The sequence below is a fragment of the Schistocerca serialis genome, chromosome 1, assembly GCF_023864345.2.
Source record: "Schistocerca serialis cubense isolate TAMUIC-IGC-003099 chromosome 1, iqSchSeri2.2, whole genome shotgun sequence".
NCBI lineage: Eukaryota > Metazoa > Arthropoda > Insecta > Orthoptera > Acrididae > Schistocerca > Schistocerca serialis.
This window is the reverse complement of record NC_064638.1, coordinates 2,864,660-2,876,864: the sequence shown is the minus strand read 5'-3', so window position 1 is coordinate 2,876,864 and position 12,205 is coordinate 2,864,660.

The window sequence follows — 12,205 nt, the reverse complement described above, 5'->3', positions numbered from 1 at the left end:
ATGTATTGAATCTCGACGCAATTTGAGTGTTCCATCGGCATTAGAAAGCCCTGAACGTTACAATTAACTATCATTTTTGCGTCATATTCGAAAATCTAGACTCACCGGAGACGGACCATGTGGTGCCCGAGGCAGCGATATCCCCTTGGAGACAAGTCGGCTGGAGGCCGATGTATTGAATCTCGACGCAATTTGAGTGTTCCATCGTCACTAGGAGGCCCTGAACGTTACAATTAACTATCATTTTTGCGTCGGATTCGAAAATCTAGACTCACAGGAGAAGGACCATGTGGTGCCCGAGGCAGCAATAGACACTTGGAGACAAGTCGGCTGCAGGCCGATGTATTGAATCTTGACGCAATTTGAGTGTTCCATCGTCATTACAGGGCCCTGAACGCTACAATTAACTTTCATTTTTGCGTCGGATTCGAAAATCTAGACTCACAGGAGAAGGACCATGTGGTGCCCGAGGCAGCAATAGACCCTAGGAGACAAGTCGGCAGGAGGCCGATGTATTGAATCTCGACGCAATTTGAGTGTTCCATCGTCATTACAGGGCCCTGAACGTTACAATTAACTATCATTTTTGCGTCGGATTCGAAAATCTAGACTCACAGGAGAACGACTATAAGGTGCCCGAGGTAGCAATAGACCCTTGGAGACAAGTAGGCAGGAGGCCGATGCATTGGATCTCGACGCAATTTGAGTGTTCCATCGGCATTAGGAGGCCCTGAACGTTACAATTGACTATCATTTTTGCGTCGGATTCGAAAATCTAGACTCACAGGAGAACGACTATAAGGTGCCCGAGGTAGCAATAGACCCTTGGAGACAAGTAGGCAGGAGGCCGATGTATTGAATCTCGACGCAATTTGAGTGTTCCATCGGCATTAGGAGGCCCTGAACGTTACAATTAACTATCATTTTTGCGTCGGATTCGAAAATCTAGACTCACCGGAGACGGACCATGTGGTGCCCGAGGCAGCGATATCCCCTTGGAGGCAAGTCGGCTGGAGGCCGATGTATTGAATCTCGACGCAATTAGAGAGTTCCATCGTCATTAGGAGGCCCTGAACGTTACAATTAACTATCATTTTTGCGTCGGATTCGAAAATCTAGACTCACAGGAGAAGGACCATGTGGTGCCCGAGGCAGCAATAGACACTTGGAGACAAGTCGGCTGCAGGCCGATGTATTGAATCTTGACGCAATTTGAGTGTTCCATCGTCATTACAGGGCCCTGAACGCTACAATTAACTATCATTTTTGCGTCGGATTCGAAAATCTAGACTCACAGGAGAAGGACCATGTGGTGCCCGAGGCAGCAATAGACCCTAGGAGACAAGTCGGCAGGAGGCCGATGTATTGAATCTCGACGCAATTTGAGTGTCCCATCGTCATTACAGGGCCCTGAACGTTACAATTAACTATCATTTTTGCGTCGGATTCGAAAATCTAGACTCACAGGAGAACGACTATAAGGTGCCCGAGGCAGCAATAGACCCTTGGAGACAAGTAGGCAGGAGGCCGATGCATTGGATCTCGACGCAATTTGAGTGTTCCATCGGCATTAGGAGGCCCTGAACGTTACAATTGACTATCATTTTTGCGTCGGATTCGAAAATCTATACTCACAGGAGAAGTACCATGTGGTGCCCGAGGCAGCAATAGACCCTTGGAGACAAGTCAGCTGCAGGCCGATGTATTGGATCTCGACGCAATTTGAGTGTTCCATCGGCATTAGGAGGCCCTGAACGTTACAATTGACTATCAATTTTGCGTCGGATTCGAAAATCTAGACTCACAGGAGAACGACTATAAGGTGCCCGAGGCAGCAATAGACCCTTGGAGACAAGTCTGCAGGAGGCCGATGTATTGGATCTCGACGCAATTTGAGTGTTCCATCGGCATTAGGAGGCCCTGAACGTTACAATAGACTATCATTTTTGCGTCGGATTCGAAAATCTAGACTCACAGGAGAAGGACCATGTGGTGCCCGAGGCAGCAATAGACCCTTGGAGACAAGTCGGCTGCAGGCCGATGTATTGAATCTCGACGCAATTTGAGTGTTCCATCGTCATTACAAGGCACTGAACGTTACAATTAACTATCATTTTTGCGTCGGATTCGAAAATCTAGACTCACAGGAGAACGACCATAAGGTGCCCGAGGCAGCAATAGACCCTTGGAGACAAGTCGGCTGGAGGCCGATGTATTGAATCTCGACGCAATTTGAGTGTTCCATCGGCCTTAGGAGGCCCTGAACGTTGCAATTAACTATCATTTTTGCGTCGGATTCGAAAATCTAGACTCACCGGAGACGGACCATGTGGTGCCCGAGGCAGCGATAACCCCTTGGAGGCAAGTCGGCTGGAGGCCGATGTATTGAATCTCGACGCAATTTGTGAGTTCCATCGTCATTAGGAGGCCCTGAACGTTACAATTAACTATCATTTTTGCGTCGGATTCGAAAATCTAGACTCACAGGAGAACGACCATAAGGTGCCCGAGGCAGCAATAGACCCTTGGAAACAAGTCGGCTGGAGGCCGATGTATTGAATCTCGACGCAATCTGAGAGTTCCATCGTCATTAGGAGGCCATAAACTTTACAATTAACTATCATTTTTGCGTCGGATTCGATAATCTAGACTTACAAGAGAACGACCATAAGGAGCCCGAGGCAGCAACAGACCCTTGGAGACAAGTCGGCTGGAGGCCGATGTATTGAATCTCGACGCAATTTGAGTGTTCCATCGGCATTAGAAAGCCCGGAACGTTACAATGAACTATCAAGTTTGCGTCGGATTCGAAAATCTAGACTCACCGGAGACGGACCATGTGGTGCACGAGGCAGCGATATCCCCTTGGAGACAAGTCGGCTGGAAGCCGATGTATTGAATCTCGACGCAATTTGAGTGTTCCATCGGCATTAGGAGGCCCTGAACGTTACAATTAACTATCATTTTTGCGTCGGATTCGAAAATCTAGACTCACAGGAGAACGACCATAAGGTGCCCGAGGCAGCAATAGACCCTTGGAAACAAGTCGGCTGGAGGCCGATGTATTGAATCTCGACGCAATCTGAGAGTTCCATCATCATTAGGAGGCCCTGAACGTTACAATTAACAATCATTTTTGCGTCGGATTCGAAAATCTAGACTCACAGGAGAACGACCATAAGGTGCCCGAGGCAGCAATAGACCCTTGGAGACAAGTCGGCTGGAGGACGATGTATTGAATGTCGACGCAATTTGAGTGTTCTATCGTCATTAGGAGGCCCTAAACGTTACAATTCACTATCATTTTCGCGTCGGAATCGAAAATCTAGACTCACAGGAGAAGGACCATGTGGTGCCCGAGGCAGCAATAGACCCTTGGAGACAAGTCGGCTGCAGGCCGATGTATTGAATCTTGACGCAATTTGAGTGTTCCATCGTCATTACAGGGCCCTGAACGTTACAATTAACTATCATTTTTTCGTCGGATTCGAAAATCTAGACTCACAGGAGAACGACCATAAGGTGCCCGAGGCAGCAATAGACCCTTGGAGACAAGCCGGCTGGAGGACGATGTATTGAATCTCGATGCAATTTGAGAGTTCCATCAGCATTAGGAGGCCCTGAACGTTTCAATTAACAATCATTTTTGCGTCGGATTCGAAAATCTGGACTTACAAGAGAACGACCATAAGGTTCCCGAGGCAGCAACAGACCCTTGGAGACAAGTCGACTGGAGGCCGATGTATTGAATCTCGACGCAATTTGAGTGTTCCATCGTCACTAGGAGGCCCTGAACGTTACAATTAACTATCATTTTTGCGTCGGATTCGAAAATCTAGACTCACAGGAGAAGGACCATGTGGTGCCCGAGGCAGCAATAGACCCTTGGAGACAAGTCGGCTGGAGGCCAATGTATTGAATCTCGACGCAATTTGAGTGTTCCATCGTCATTAGGAGGCCCTAAACGTTACAATTCACTATCATTTTTGCGTCGGATTCGAAAATATAGACTCACAGGAGAACGACCATAAGGAGCCGGAGGAACAATAGACCCTTGGAGACAAGTCGGCTGGAGGCCGATGTATTGAATCTCGACGCAATTTGAGTGTTCCATCGTCATTACAAGGCACTGAACGTTACAATTAACTTTCATTTTTGCGTCGGATTCGAAAATCTAGACTCACAGGAGAAGGACCATGTGGTGAACGAGGCAGCAATAGACCCTTGGAGACAAGTCGGCTGCAGGCCGATGTATTGAATCTCGACGCAATTTGAGTGTTCCATCGTCATTACAAGGCCCTGAACGTTACAATTAACTATCATTTTTGCGTCGGATTCGAAAATCTAGACTCACAGGAGAACGACCATAAGGTGCCCGAGGCAGCAACAGACCCTTGGGACTAGTCGGCTGGAGGCCGATGTATTGAATGCCGACGCAATTTGAGTGTTCCATCGTCATTAGGAGGCCCTAAACATTACAATTCACTATCATTTTCGCGTCGGATTCGAAAATCTAGACTCACAGGAGAAGGACCATGTGGTGCCCGAGGCAGCAATAGACCCTTTTTAGACAAGTCGGCTGCAGGCCGATGTATTGAATCTCGACGCAATTTGAGTGTTCCATTGTCATTACAAGGCCCTGAACGTTACAATTAACTATCATTTTTGCGTCGGATTCGAAAATCTAGACTCATAGGAGAACGACCATAAGGTGCCCGAGGCAGCAATAGACCCTTGGAAACAAGTCGGCTGGAGGCCGATGTATTGAATCTCGACGCAATATGAGAGTTCCATCGTCATTAGGAGGCCCTAAACGTTACAATTAACTATCATTTTTGCGTCGGATTCGATAATCTAGACTTACAAGAGAACGACCATAAGGTGCCCGAGGCAGCAACAGACCCTTGGAGACAAGTCGGCTGGAGGCCGATGTATTTAATCTCGACGCAATTTGAGTGTTCCATCGGCATTAGAAAGCCCTGAACGTTACAATTAACTATCATTTTTGCGTCGGATTCGAAAATCTAGACTCACCGGAGACGAACCATGTGGTGCCCGAGGCAGCGATATCCCCTTGGAGACAAGTCGGCTGGAGGCCGATGTATTGAATCTCGACGCAATTTGAGTGTTCCATCGGCATTAGGAGGCCCTGAACGTTACAATTAGCAATCATTTTTGCGTCGGATTCGAAAATCTAGACTCACAGGAGAACGACCATAAGGTGCCCGAGGCAGCAATAGACCCTTGGAGACAAGTCGGCTGGAGGACGATGTATTGAATCTCGACGCAATTTGAGAGTTCCATCAGCATTAGGAGACCCTGAACGTTTCAATTAACTATCATTTTTGCGTCGGATTCGAAAATCTAGACTTACAAGAGAACGACCATAAGGTTCCCGTGGCAGCAACAGACCCTTGGAGACAAGTCGATTGGAGGCCGATGTATTGAATCTCGACGCAATTTGAGTGTTCCATCGTCACTAGGAGGCCCTGAACGTTACAATTAACTGTCATTTTTGCGTCGGATTCGAAAATCTAGACTCACAGGAGAAGGACCATGTGGTGCCCGAGGCAGCAATAGACCCTTGGAGACAAGTCGGCTGGAGGCCAATGTATTTAATCTCGACGCAATTTGAGTGTTCCATCGTCATTAGGAGGCCCTAAACGTTACAATTCACTATCATTTTTGCGTCGGATTCGAAAATATAGACTCACAGGAGAACGACCATAAGGAGCCGGAGGAACAATAGACCCTTGGAGACAAGTCGGCTGGAGGCCGATGTATAGAATCTCGACGCAATTTGAGTGTTCCATCGGCATTAGGAGGCCCTGAACGTTACAATTAACTATCATTTTTGCGTCGGATTCGAAAATCTAGACTCACAGGAGAAGGACCATGTGGTGAACGAGGCAGCAATAGACCCTTGGAGACAAGTCGGCTGCAGGCCGATGTATTGGATCTCGACGCAATTTGAGTGTTCCATCGTCATTACAAGGCCCTGAACGTTACAATTAACTATCATTTTTGCGTCGGATTCGAAAATCTAGACTCACAGGAGAACGACCATAAGGTGCCCGAGGCAGCAACAGACCCTTGGGACTAGTCGGCTGGAGGCCGATGTATTGAATGCCGACGCAATTTGAGTGTTCCATCGTCATTAGGAGGCCCTAAACATTACAATTCACTATCATTTTCGCGTCGGAATCGAAAATCTAGACTCACAGGAGAAGGACCATGTGGTGCCCGAGGCAGCAATAGACCCTTGGAGACAAGTCGGCTGCAGGCCGATGTATTGAATCTTGACGCAATTTGAGTGTTCCATCGTCATTACAGGGCCCTGAACGTTACAATTAACTATCATTTTTTCGTCGGATTCGAAAATCTAGACTCACAGGAGAACGACCATAAGGTGCCCGAGGCAGCAATAGACCCTTGGAGACAAGCCGGCTGGAGGACGATGTATTGAATCTCGATGCAATTTGAGAGTTCCATCAGCATTAGGAGGCCCTGAACGTTTCAATTAACAATCATTTTTGCGTCGGATTCGAAAATCTAGACTTACAAGAGAACGACCATAAGGTTCCCGAGGCAGCAACAGACCCTTGGAGACAAGTCGACTGGAGGCCGATGTATTGAATCTCGACGCAATTTGAGTGTTCCATCGTCACTAGGAGGCCCTGAACGTTACAATTAACTATCATTTTTGCGTCGGATTCGAAAATCTAGACTCACAGGAGAAGGACCATGTGGTGCCCGAGGCAGCAATAGACCCTTGGAGACAAGTCGGCTGGAGGCCAATGTATTGAATCTCGACGCAATTTGAGTGTTCCATCGTCATTAGGAGGCCCTAAACGTTACAATTCACTATCATTTTTGCGTCGGATTCGAAAATATAGACTCGCAGGAGAACGACCATAAGGAGCCGGAGGAACAATAGACCCTTGGAGACAAGTCGGCTGGAGGCCGATGTATTGAATCTCGACGCAATTTGAGTGTTCCATCGTCATTACAAGGCACTGAACGTTACAATTAACTTTCATTTTTGCGTCGGATTCGAAAATCTAGACTCACAGGAGAAGGACCATGTGGTGAACGAGGCAGCAATAGACCCTTGGAGACAAGTCGGCTGCAGGCCGATGTATTGAATCTCGACGCAATTTGAGTGTTCCATCGTCATTACAAGGCCCTGAACGTTACAATTAACTATCATTTTTGCGTCGGATTCGAAAATCTAGACTCACAGGAGAACGACCATAAGGTGCCCGAGGCAGCAACAGACCCTTGGGACTAGTCGGCTGGAGGCCGATGTATTGAATGCCGACGCAATTTGAGTGTTCCATCGTCATTAGGAGGCCCTAAACATTACAATTCACTATCATTTTCGCGTCGGATTCGAAAATCTAGACTCACAGGAGAAGGACCATGTGGTGCCCGAGGCAGCAATAGACCCTTGGAGACAAGTCGGCTGCAGGCCGATGTATTGAATCTCGACGCAATTTGAGTGTTCCATTGTCATTACAAGGCCCTGAACGTTACAATTAACTATCATTTTTGCGTCGGATTCGAAAATCTAGACTCATAGGAGAGCGACCATAAGGTGCCCGAGGCAGCAATAGACCCTTGGAAACAAGTCGGCTGGAGGCCGATGTATTGAATCTCGACGCAATATGAGAGTTCCATCGTCATTAGGAGGCCCTAAACGTTACAATTAACTATCATTTCTGCGTCGGATTCGATAATCTAGACTTACAAGAGAACGACCATAAGGTGCCCGAGGCAGCAACAGACCCTTGGAGACAAGTCGGCTGGAGGCCGATGTATTTAATCTCGACGCAATTTGAGTGTTCCATCGGCATTAGAGAGCCCTGAACGTTACAATTAACTATCATTTTTGCGTCGGATTCGAAAATCTAGACTCACCGGAGACGGACCATGTGGTGCCCGAGGCAGCGATATCCCCTTGGAGTCAAGTCGGCTGGAGGCCGATGTATTGAATCTCGACGCAATTTGAGTGTTCCATCGGCATTAGGAGGCCCTGAACGTTACAATTAGCAATCATTTTTGCGTCGGATTCGAAAATCTAGACTCACAGGAGAACGACCATAAGGTGCCCGAGGCAGCAATAGACCCTTGGAGACAAGTCGGCTGGAGGACGATGTATTGAATCTCGACGCAATTTGAGAGTTCCATCAGCATTAGAAGACCCTGAACGTTTCAATTAACTATCATTTTTGCGTCGGATTCGAAAATCTAGACTTACAAGAGAACGACCATAAGGTTCCCGTGGCAGCAACAGACCCATGGAGACAAGTCGATTGGAGGCCGATGTATTGAATCTCGACGCAATTTGAGTGTTCCATCGTCACTAGGAGGCCCTGAACGTTACAATTAACTGTCATTTTTGCGTCGGATTCGAAAATCTAGACTCACAGGAGAAGGACCATGTGGTGCCCGAGGCAGCAATAGACCCTTGGAGACAAGTCGGCTGGAGGCCAATGTATTTAATCTCGACGCAATTTGAGTGTTCCATCGTCATTAGGAGGCCCTAAACGTTACAATTCACTATCATTTTTGCGTCGGATTCGAAAATATAGACTCACAGGAGAACGACCATAAGGAGCCGGAGGAACAATAGACCCTTGGAGACAAGTCGGCTGGAGGCCGATGTATTGAATCTCGACGCAATTTGAGTGTTCCATCGTCATTAGGAGGCCCTGAACGTTACAATTAACTATCATTTTTGCGTCGGATTCGAAAATCTAGACTCACAGGAGAAGGACCATGTGGTGCCCGAGGCAGCAATAGACCCTTGGAGACAAGTCGGCTGCAGGCCGATGTATTGAATCTCGACGCAATTTGAGTGTTCCATCGTCATTACAAGGCCCTGAACGTTACAATTAACTATCATTTTTGCGTCGGATTCGAAAATCTAGACTCACAGGAGAACGACCATAAGGTGCCCGAGGCAGCAACAGACCCTTTGGACTAGTCGGCTGGAGGCCGATGTATTGAATGTCGACGCCATTTGAGTGTTCCATCGTCATTAGGAGGCCCTAAACATTACAATTCACTATCATTTTCGCGTCGGATTCGAAAATCTAGACTCACAGGAGAAGGACCATGTGGTGCCCGAGGCAGCAATTGACCCTTGGAGACAAGTCGGCTGCAGGCCGATGTATTGAATCTCGACGCAATTTGAGTGTTCCATTGTCATTACAAGGCCCTGAACGTTACAATTAACTATCATTTTTGCGTCGGATTCGAAAATCTAGACTCACAGGAGAACGACCATAAGGAGCCGGAGGCAGCAATAGACCCTTGGAGACAAGTCGGCTGGAGGCCGATGTATTGAATCTCGACGCAATTTGAGTGTTCCATCGTCACTAGGAGGCCCTGAACGTTACAATTAACTATCATTTTTGCGTCGGATTCGAAAATCTAGACTCACAGGAGAAGGACCATGTGGTGCCCGAGGCAGCAATAGACCCTAGGAGACAAGTCGGCAGGAGGCCGATGTATTGAATCTCGACGCAATTTGAGTGTTCCATCGTCATTACAGGGCCCTGAACGTTACAATTAACTATCAATTTTTGCGTCGGATTCGAAAATCTAGACTCACAGGAGAACGACTATAAGGTGCCCGAAGCATCAATAGACCCTTGGAGACAAGTCGGCTGGAGGCCGATGTATTGAATCTCGACGCAATTTGAGTGTTCCATCGTCATTACAGGGCCCTGAACGTTACAATTAACTATCATTTTTGCGTCGGATTCGAAAATCTAGACTCACAGAAGAAGGACCATGTGGTGCCCGAGGCAGCAATAGACCCTTGGAGACAAGTCGGCTGCAGGCCGATGTATTGAATCTCGACGCAATTTGAGTGTTCCATCGTCATTACAAGGCCCTGAACGTTACAATTAACTACCATTTTTGCGTCGGATTCGAAATTCTAGACTCACAGGAGAACGACCATAAGGTGCCCGAGGCAGCAACAGACCCTTGGGACAAGTCGGCTGGAGGCCGATGTATTGAATGTCGACGCAATTTGAGTGTTCTATCGTCATTAGGAGGCCCTAAACGTTACAATTCACTATCATTTTCGCGTCGGATTCGAAAATCTAGACTCACAGGAGAAGGACCTTTTGGTGCCCGAGGCAGCAATAGACCCTAGGAGACAAGTCGGCTGCAGGCCGATGTATTGAATCTCGACGCAATTTGAGTGTTCCATTGTCATTACAAGGCCCTGAACGTTACAATTAACTATCATTTTTCGTCGGATTCGAAAATCTAGACTCACAGGAGAACGACCATAAGGTGCCCGAGGCAGCAATAGACCCTTGGAGACAAGTCGGCTGGAGGCCGATGTATTGAATCTCGACGCAATTTGAGTGTTCCATCGGCATTAGGAGGCCCTGAACGTTACAATTAACTGTCATTTTTGCGTCGGATTCGAAAATCTAGACTCACCGAAGACGGACCATGTGGTGCCCGAGGCAGCGATATCCGCTTGGAGGCAAGTCGGCTGGAGGCCGATGTATTGAATCTCGACGCAATTTGAGAGTTCCATCGTCATTAGGAGGCCCTGAGCGTTACAATTAACAATCATTTTTGCGTCGGATTCGAAAATCTAGACTCACAGGAGAACGACCATAAGGTGCCCGAGGCAGCAATAGACCCTTGGAAACAAGTCGGCTGGAGGCCGATGTATTGAATCTCGACGCAATATGAGAGTTCCATCGTCATTAGGAGGCCCTAAACGTTACAATTAACTATCATTTTTGCGTCGGATTCGATAATCTAGACTTACAAGAGAACGACCATAAGGTGCCCGAGGCAGCAACAGACCCTTGGAGACAAGTCGGCTGGAGGCCGATGTATTGAATCTCGACGCAATTTGAGTGTTCCATCGGGATTAGAAAGCCCTGAACGTTACAATTAACTATCATTTTTGCGTCGGATTCGAAAATCTAGACTCACCGGAGACGGACCATGTGGTGCCCGAGGCAGCGATATCCCCTTGGAGACAAGTCGGCTGGAGGCCGATGTATTGAATCTCGACGCAATATGAGAGTTCCATCGTCATTAGGAGGCCCTAAACGTTACAATTAACTATCATTTTTGCGTCGGATTCGATAATCTAGACTTACAAGAGAACGACCATAAGGTGCCCGAGGCAGCAACAGACCCTTGGAGACAAGTCGGCTGGAGGCCGATGTATTGAATCTCGACGCAATTTGAGTGTTCCATCGTCATTAGGAGGCCCTAAACGTTACAATTAACTATAATTTTGCGTCGGATTCGAAAATCTAGATTTACAAGAGAACGACCATGAGGTGCTCAAAACTGCAATATCCTCTTGGATACAAGTCGACTGGAGGTCGATGTATTGAATCTCGACGCAATTTGAGTGTTCCATCGTCACTAGGAGGCCCTGAACGTTACAATTAACTATCATCTTTGCGTCGGATTCGAAAATCTAGACTCACAGGAGAACGACCATGTGGTGCCCGAGGCAGCAATCGACCCTTGGAGACAAGTCGGCTGCAGGCCGATGTATTGAATCTCGACGCAATTTGAGTGTTCCATTGTCATTACAAGGCCCTGAACGTTACAATTAACTATCATTTTTGCGTCGGATTCGAAAATCTAGACTCACAGGAGAACGACCATAAGGTGCCCGAGGCAGCAATAGACCCTTGGAGACAAGTCGGCTGGAGGCCGATGTATTGAATCTCGACGCAATTTGAGTGTTCCATCGGCATTAGGAGGCCCTGAACGTTACAATTAACTATCATTTTTGCATCGGATTCGAAAATCTAGACTCACCGGAGACGGACCATGTGGTGCCCGAGGCAGCGATATCCGCTTGGAGGCAAGTCGGCTTGAGACCGATGTATTGAATCTCGACGCAATTTGAGAGTTCCATCGTCATTAGGAGGCCCTGAGCGTTACAATTAACAATCATTTTTGCGTCGGATTCGAAAATCTAGACTCACAGGAGAACGACCATAAGGTGCCCGAGGCAGCAATAGACCCTTGGAAACAAGTCGGCTGGAGGCCGATGTATTGAATCTCGACGCAATATGAGAGTTCCATCGTCATTAGGAGGCCCTAAACGTTACAATTAACTATCATTTTTGCGTCGGATTCGATAATCTAGACTTACAAGAGAACGACCATAAGGTGCCCGAGGCAGCAACAGACC